Source organism: Myotis yumanensis, unplaced genomic scaffold (genome assembly GCF_028538775.1).
Source record: "Myotis yumanensis isolate MYYU_CA2020_CCGP unplaced genomic scaffold, mMyoYum1.0.hap1 SCAF_15, whole genome shotgun sequence".
Taxonomy (NCBI): Eukaryota; Metazoa; Chordata; class Mammalia; order Chiroptera; family Vespertilionidae; genus Myotis; species Myotis yumanensis.
Genome location: NW_027223766.1, coordinates 4,461,597 through 4,471,054, shown reverse-complemented (window position 1 = coordinate 4,471,054; position 9,458 = coordinate 4,461,597).

The following is a 9,458-nucleotide window of genomic DNA, read 5'->3' as shown; positions in this document are numbered from 1 at the left end:
TGCGCCTAGTCGGTCGTTTAGGATGTGACAACCCCTGGGTTTTTATATATTAAGATAAGTTTCCATGATGACATCTAAATAAAATTCTTTAAGGAAAGTACAGTCATAAAGACGTTACTCATCTCTAATCTAGAAAAAGGAAGTAAAATGGTCACAGTGTAGAGCATAACATTGTTTAAGATGTTTTGGTGACTTTTTTTCTCATATCAAAGCAGGAGATTCACTGTAGTCTCACTTTAAAAATAAAGTACATATCCAGAGACAGAGAAGCATTGATCAGACCGTCAATGGGAAGGTAGGGGAGGGTGGGGGTAAGGGGGAAAGATCAACCAAAGGACTTGTATGCATGTATATAAGCCTAACCAATGGACACAGACAACAGGGGGGTGAGGGCATGAGTGGGGGTTTTGGGGGGGGTCATGGGGGGATAAGGACACATATGTAATACCTTAATCAATAAAGAAATAAAAAAAATAAAATTAAAAAAAGATAAAGTACTGTTGTTTCCTTAGGCTTTCGGTGTCATATCTAAAATATCATTGCCAAGACCAAGGTCAAGAAGCTTTTTCCTTATGTTTCCTTCCAGGAGTTGTATGGTTTCAGGTCTTATATTTAAGTAAATCATTTCAAGTTAAGTTTTGTGTAAGATAAGGGTCCTAAAAAAGAGGAGGTTAGCCTTTGTAGAGCTGTAGAGGGAAGTCATAGAAGTAGAGGGAAGAAATGTGCCTAGATCTACTGGAAGACACTCAACCCTTTCCCATTCTTATGCTCCCAATTCCGTAAGTTCGCCTAACGTCTCCGACAAAACATTTTTTAAATTTCACCAAAATATACTTGTATGAGGCAGGCCCCTCTCATGTAGTCTTTGATAAGTATAACAACATTTAATTGGGGGGATTATGGGTGGTGAAAAGTATCAACCTGCAAATTATCAGGAGAAAATAAGATCGATTCTCCATTTCCAACTAGAGGTGTTGAGAAGGCAAAGAGGAAGACAGCTGACACAGAGCTGACAGGCATCTACTCTTTCCCAATAGTTTTGTTTAAAAAATTATAAGAATCAAAAAATATGGTTGTTTACTAGTGCTGTTTTCAATATTTGCTCTTATGTTAGATATTACAGTTCTGGTCATTTTCTGTCATAGCTTTTTGGGTTGCGATAACTCGCAAAATAATAAATATGACTTTAAAGAAAGATATTTTCAAGTTAAAAAAAGTAAAAGCCTGGGCCAGCTGGAGTGGCTCAGTGGTTGAGCGTCGTCCTATGAGCCAGGAGGTCATAGTTCGATTCCGGTCAGGGCACATGCCTGGATTGTGGGCTTGGTGCCCAGTGTGGGGCGTGCAGGAGGCAGCCAATTGGTGATTTTCTCTCATAATTGATGTTTTTCTCTCTCTCCCTCTCCCTTCCTCTCTCTGAACTTAATAAAAAATATTTTTTTAAAAAAAAAAAAGTAAAAGACTTAACCTGAATATGCTCATTTTTATCAAAAAGTTATAGGCACATTTTAGAGTGATGGAGGGGACAGATAGGGCTTTAAGAAATTCAGATTTGTTTCCTGCAAGTATTTTAGTGTTATAGGCAGGTTACCAGAGTTCAAATTGGTATTAAGTCTAATTTGTTAATAGTTCAAATGAGTAGGTTCTTCTCCCAGGAAGACATTTAATTTTTCTTTCCTTTTATTGATCTACTTGGTATTTGGGGATTTGCAAATAAGGTGATGTGAACTAAGAAAAGCAGAAAACAATGTAGCTTATTTCTGTGGACTTTTCCAAAAAAAGCAAGAAATCAGTTATTCTGACTATTGGACTGAAAATTAAACACATTGTTTGGAATTGACATCACTATGTCATGTTATCTGCACCAATAGAAATGCCTTCCTTCTGTTGATATAGCTGTTTCCTTCCCCTCCCTCTGGCCTTCATCTCCTGGTTGGAACATCATTTGTGCTTCAGCCTGAATCAGGGCTTCCAGAACAGCTATTTTTATTGATCTCAGTAAATGATTGTTGCCTCTCAAAAAGAAAGTCTAAGCACGAAATGTCAGGACATGAACAGTCAAGATGAAATGGTGTAGTTGTAAACACTCTAAAAAGTTTTCTGTTATATATTTTTAAATTGGAAAACACTGGTATTCTCAATAACAAATTATATTCAAAACTCCTCGGTAGTTTTGCATGTTATACATTGTTGGTCCTAATTTCCAACTGGCATGAATGGGTATAGACTATGTAACTGAAATAGAACCAAGGGTAACGACAGAAGTTACCTTCCAATTAGCACAGATATTTACTACTAGAGGTCTGGTGCATGAAATTCGTGCATGACGGGGGGGTTCCCTCAGCCCAGCCTGCACCCACTCCAATCGGGGACCCCTTGGGGGATGTCCGACCGCCGGACACCACTCTCATAATCTGGGACCACTGGCTTCTAACCACTCATCTGCCAGCCTGCCTGATTGTCCCTAACCCAGTGGTTCTCAACCTTCTTGCCCTTTAAATACAGTTCCTCATGTTGTGACCCAACCATAAAATTATTTTTGTTGCTACTTCAGAACTTTAATGTTGCTACTGTTATGAATCATAAAGTAAATATCTGATATGCAGGATGGTCTTAGGCGACCCCTGTTAAAGGGTCATTCTACTGCCAAAGGAGTCGCAACCCACAGGTTGAGAACTGCTTCCCTAACCTCTCTGCCTGCCTGCCTGATCACCCCTAACTGCCTCTGCCTGCCTGATCACCCCTAACTGCCCTCCCCTGCCAGCCAATTTGGTTCTGATGGGTCAGTTTCTATGCCAGTCAGAGTCAAAAGCTCTGCCTCCTAGGCAGCCATTGGCTCCTCACAGTTGACCCAGATTTGGTTCTGATTGGTCAGTTTCTATGCCAGTCAGCGTCTCTGGGCCTATCAACAGGGCCTGATCAGAAAGGTGGGGCTGATTAGCAGCCCTGGTGGAGGCCTGGAGAGAAACGGAGGCATGGCTGTTGGAGAGAAAGAGAGGCAAGTTCTGAGCAATGGTTGCCACAGAGGCTATGGATCAGACCCTGCCTCTCTCTCTGCAAGCCTCTCTCCAGGCCTGATCCACAGCCCCCTAGGCAGCCAGTGCTGGGTCAGGCACTTGCAGTGGCCCCAGTCAGTGCTGGGTCATGACCCAGCACTGTCTTCCGGTCTGGTCGAGCCTTCGGTCTTAAAGGTCGTTATGACCCTGGCTCTTTATTATATAGAAGGTGGGCCCTCTGAGTATGGTGTGGTCACTTGGACCTGGTATCTGAGTGTCCTTTTGAGCCTAGAATGAACAGGGAGGAAATGTGTGTAGTTGTTACTGTGACTTAGAATGCAGATTTTATTTTATTTATTAAAGCCAAAGTATGATCATGAGGACATGGAGTAGGAATTTCTCTATATACAGAAGTCATTGCACACTTTTTTTTTTTTTTACTATAACTCCAAGCTTTTGCCACATTCCTTCTTCCTAGAAGGCTCTCTAATTGGGAAAGAGAGTTCTAGATGTCATGTCCATTCACTTTAACTGGACAGTCCCCACAGTCTGCCAGTGTCAATGACAATTAGTGCCCATGAGAGGTGTGGGAAGCATCAAAACCAGGTAACAGCTTGTGCAACATGAAATATCAGCCTCTAGTCAGGCATATTGCCTGTTGACTTTCACGGGGGTCTATTTGTTCTAGACTCAGACAATATAAACAGGTTGCTTTATAGTAAATGATGAAGTCAAATTAATGCTACAAAGATATACAGTATATATTCGAACAACTGTGGTGCCCCTAAAAGCCAAATGTAAACAAATGATAAAGCAACAATGAAGCAAATCTCCTTTACCAAAACACCCCAATATTGTTCCACCTAGGCCTTCAACAGGCATGCTCATGCACCTAATACACAACTCAGAGTTTGCCAAGTTTAACACCCATACAACGAAAACCTCACCTCACCTATTCTGAGTTTCTTCCTTTCCCACCCTGATTCTGTGACTACTATTTTCTAGAATAGATGAATTTAAACATTAACAGTCAGAAGGTAGACACCTGAGGATGGCTCCTAGTGCTTAGAAGCAAATCTGCATGATCAAAAATATTTTAAAATGTTTTATTTTCCGCCGAAACCGGTTTGGCTCAGTGGATAGAGCGTCGGCCTGCGGACTGAAAGGTCCCAGGTTCGATTCCGGTCAAGGGCATGTACCTGGGTTGCGGGCACTTCCCCAGTAGGAGATGTGCAGGAGGCAGCTGATCGATGTTTCTCTCTCATCGATGTTTCTAACTCTCTATCTCTCTCCCTTCCTCTCTGTAAAAAAATCAATAAAATATATTTTAAAAAAAAAAAAAAAAAAAAAAAAAAAAAAAAAAAATGTTTTATTTTCCTTAGTGAAAGAAAAATAAATCCAATTACAAATTGAGTTAAAATAGCTCTAACTCAGAAAGGAATCCGAGACTATTCAACTTCATAGCTAGATGAAAATTGGAAATTGAAGAAAGCTCACCTTAAATCCTATATAATAAAGAGCTAATATGCTAATTAGACCAGACTGCAGAACTACCTTCCAGAACACCAGTGGGCGGGGCCAAAGGGCCTCGGGGCCAGGAGTCACTCAGGGCAGCAAAGGCCGAGCCCCTTGTACAAATTTAATGCATTTGGGCCTCTAGTTTATCAGAAAAAATTATTTTGTTAAGGCTGGTTCAGTCCAAAATATTATCAATCATAGTGTGATAACTGTTATGGTGTCACATGGGTACTAGACCTATTAGGGTGATCACTACAAGGATTATAAATGTCTAATCACTATGATGTACATCTGAAACTGATATAATATTGTATGTCATTTGAAATTAGTTGTGTAGTAATAAATAAACCATTTATTACTCCCCATGCAGGAAGAGATTTTAACAGAACCTCAGAGATGTTTAACAGATCTTTTACTGACTCGGTGAGAGAAACATAATTAGACAGTTTAAAGCAAAAGATAACATATATAATTATTTATCAGAAAAATATGTCTATTAATTTAAAAATTACTTTATGGAATAAATCTGAGAATTTGAAAAGTAACTATTCACAATTCAAGTGACTCTTAGATAATTAAGCAGAAAGTATGCTTAGAAAATTCAATGCCCTTTTCTTAAAAAGCTCAGCTCTCTAGACACTGAGTCCTCAATTGTTGTCTTTCTGACCAGCTGGATTTGCATTCTGTTCTGAACCCACAATGCACTTCATATTTTTACATAAAGACTGACCCTCACCTCCAAATTTGGGGTGATGTTAACAAACTAAGTGGAAATGAAAATAGGTGAAACATTTCCTATTTATACTTTCCACTGTGGCAAAATGTCTTCTCATCAAAAACGGTCTATGACAATGTTCTTATGAAAGAACTGAATTGAAGGGACCACTTACAATGTTGGTGCACGTTCCCACTGCAGGTCAGAGGGTCAGTCATGTTCACCAGCTGCATGTCTTCCTTCCACTAGCTACCAGCTTCGCTCGAAGCTTTAGTACTTGGAACTCAGGAGTCAGTCTATGAGAGATTAAAATGTAACAAATCTCAGCCCTACACAGGTGGTTTTTAAAAGTCAGTGATTATTGGATAAAAACACTTATTTTTTAAATGAAATGTATTTCTGACATCCCATTACCAATTTATGCAACTAGAAAAGAAACAAGGACAAATTACCTGAACTAAAAATCTGTATTACAATTTATAACTCTATGGCAAAGCATCATGAACAGCAAAAACTCTGAATGGTGACTTCTCATCTGTCTTTTGGACCTAGTGTTGCAGTCACAATAAGATACCTGGGCCATCTTTGAAAAGATGATAATAATGTGTGTGTGGGGGGGGGGGGGGGGGAGACAGATAATTTTAAACAATAGAGAGATGTATGCAAATGCATTTCCATTAAAAGTCTGAGTTTTTACTATGTTATGTTTAATGTTTGCCTTCATTATATATATATATATATATATATATATATATATATATATAATGATATCATATATCATATGATTTATATATCATATAAAGTCCTATTGCTGCTTGCACTTCTTTTCCTTGAAATTACTACAGCTTATAACCTACTATTCATAGATGAAACTTTGACCAAATTTGGTATATGTTAGCTCTAAACCAAAAAGAGAATCACTTACTGGTAAATGTAGCTTCCTGAAGATATAAGATACAGAGTGTCTTAGGAAGGGACCTTAGAGAGTAAATTCAGGTAGTAGGCGCCTGAATTTCCACATGGCTTTTCCCCCTTCCCAAGCACAAACACAACCTCCCAAGGATCTAAAGTACCTGTGACTTCCTGTCCACCTGGATAAGTCATCTTAGATCACCCATACAGGAAACTCACAGGATGCCCTGTGGGAGGTCAAAGGGATCCGAGTCTCTATGAACTAAATTATCATGAATCTAGACAACAGATATAACCCAGAGCCAATACTATAGAGGTACAATGCTAAATGTGTCCATTAAAGTAATCCTAATATATAAAAAGCCAGGGGCCGTCACGACCGAAACAACCAGACGGACAACCGAACAGCAGGCTGCGTGGGGTGACCAGGCCAGCAGGCAGGTTTGCAGTTAGGAGCCAGAGGTCCCGGATTGTGAGAGGGATGTCTGACAGCCGCTTTAGGTCTGATCCCCAGGATTAGGCCTAAACCGGCCGTCGGACATCCCCCAAAGGGTCTGGGATTGGAGAAGTTAAAGGCTGGGCTGAGGGGATTCCGCGCCCCCCCCTTGCCGGCCCATGCACAAATTTCATGTACCGGGTCTCTAGTAAATAAATAAAAGTGCCACTGGCTTTCCCTCTTTTAAGGGCTAGAGAAAAATTAAATTGTCAGATGACCCCTTTTATATCAACTGGGGCTGGGCTGATTCCCCTAGAGAACAAAGTGCGCTTGTGTTGGTGTGGTGATTATCACACAGAGTAGTTAAGACCTTATTAGCTCCACAAGTCATTAAAGGCCCCAAGGCCATTAGTCCAGCCGCAGGTCCATGGTTAACAGTGACTAGTGTCGACACCATACGTACTGGGAACCTCAGCACTCGGACCTGCTCCTCTGGGAGCCCATACTCCACACTAAAAGCAGGGATCTCACTCATTCAGGAATTTAGAGTCAACTGGCCATCCTAGTTGTTTGTTTTCCTTAGGCTGCGGGAGTGGAAACTAAATAGAGGGAGAAAGAGTCAATTTAATTCAGGATGATAATTCACCATGCCACAGTCTCTCCTGTAGAATATAAGACATATAAAAGCAAGGAGCTCATTCTCTTGTTTGTTTTTTAGGATCCCCACTAACTATAATAGTCTCTGGCTTGTAAAATTGCTCAATTCATGCATGAACAAACAAATAGTGATTTCCATTCTGGTCAAGACTAGCTATTTACCAGCTCTCCATCCAAAATTTTAAGAGCTGTCTTCAAAATTACCTTTTCCCTGTTCACTGTATTTCTTCCTTGGTCAGTGCAAGGTGTTAGGGGTGAAAGGGTTCTCTGTGGTCGTGTTCATGAAAGAATTAGGTTAGAGGTGCAGCCTGAATCCAAACTTCCCCTGTAGAAAAGCTCGTCACAATTTTGATAATATGAAAATGAACAACGATACTGACACTCTTATAACTGTCATTGATAATCTAGACTAGACCTCAGCAGCCTCTCTTTGCGGATTCATGACAACAATCTTACTTTCAAGTTGGTCATCATCTGCCTCAGCCACTGGAAATTCTGAATATGCTTGAACTTGACTTACCAATGCAACTTCTTATACATGATTTATTTCCTAGACAAGTAAGTCAGAGTATGTAAATATAAATCTTGGTGCCAGTAAACCTTCTATGAACTCAATGATAGTTTTCTTTCTGGCCAGTAACATGAGGAACCTCTTAAAGGGAATTGTGATGGGAAGGTGTCATTGCTGCCTACCTTCCCGCTGATGCATGCCTGCTCCACTTGGCCCACCACAGCCACCTGGACTCATTTCCATGAGACATGTTAGCCATTCAGTAAATGTCTGTTGCAGTAATAACATCTCTCTTATAACAATAATAATAGTCATCGCTAATGTTCATAACACAACTTGCCAAAATCTATTTCAAGTGTTTTCCATATGTTAATTCCCTCAGTCCTCTCAAAAACAATGTCATCAAGTGATTGCCCAAAGAGCACACTCTTTTCACCCATTCCTGTTGCTTTGAATGTGGGTTCCCATTCTAGTCAAGGACATTTACCACTTTGTGAGGTTTATAGGAAAGTACATTTACTTCCTACTCGATCGATGAAAAGCTCAGCTAATGGCTTTCCCAGCCTCCCTTGCCACATTGGTGTGCCAGGTACTCCATGCAGCACACATTCCCCAGATAGTAAATTGGAGACTGGTGACAAAAAAGCAAGTGCCATAGGAATCATCCCCAGTGGAGTGGCAGCTACAATCACCTTAATTACACACTGTCTCCCTGTAGCGGGCTATTTCCCCAGCCCTCTGCAGGGGTGATGCGGGTGTCCTAGACAGGAGCCCTACACAGGTCGCCTTTGTGTTTCCCTTGGCTCCACCCCAGTGGTGTCAAATTGGTTCTCTAGGTTCTGAGGGATTTCTCAGCTACATTATACTGTTTAATGAGTTAAATTTAATCAGTCTCAATGTATTTCTGTTTCTTGCAACTACACTCCTATTACCTTAGCTCAGCAGAAATATTTAAAATAAACACCTGATTAATATAATTAGTTAATTTGATACTGTATTGGTTGCATGTTGTGCTGAGCCTGGTGGGAGTGGGATACTGATTACCCAGTTCCTTGGAGCCTGATTGAGCTGTAGATGAGTTGATATGTTGATAGTTAACTGATATACAGTATATGAACTACAAGGAAGAATAAAGTATTCCAAGATCCACTGGGTGGTGGGGGGCGGGGGAAGACTATGTTCTCCAGGAGTTTTCTGGGAAGCTGACTTGCAGTAGGAAACCGATCTGTCCGGTATAGTTTGGGATTCAGAGTGAGGATGGGGTCCCAGGCTGTCTGTTGAGAGAGCTTAGTGGCCTTCCTTTTGTTTGGGTGGAGCAGACTGAGGAAGGCTTAGCCAAGGCCACAGAGGCCAGTGATTCTGGCTTGGGTATCTCATGATAATTGCTAAGATGCAGCCAGATTGCCATTATCTGAATGAGGCTTGGCATTGTGTGGAAGCTCTGCCTCTGAGTGGGCTCCCGTGTGTGCTACCAGTGAATTCCCACTGGATACATCTCACGCCGTGCTCTTGTCTTCGCTCACAAAGACAGAACCCACATGTACCACAGCTGTGAAATGCTCAAGACATTTCCCACTAAGTGTGCAAATGAGCCTGTGCATGATAGCAGCAGTGGTACAGCCTGTGAGCACAGAGCCTCACCCCCTTAAGATATTTAGTTTTGTGTTTTTCAGACAATGCTGATGAAATAAAAAGACTTGCAGATAGGAGTTTACA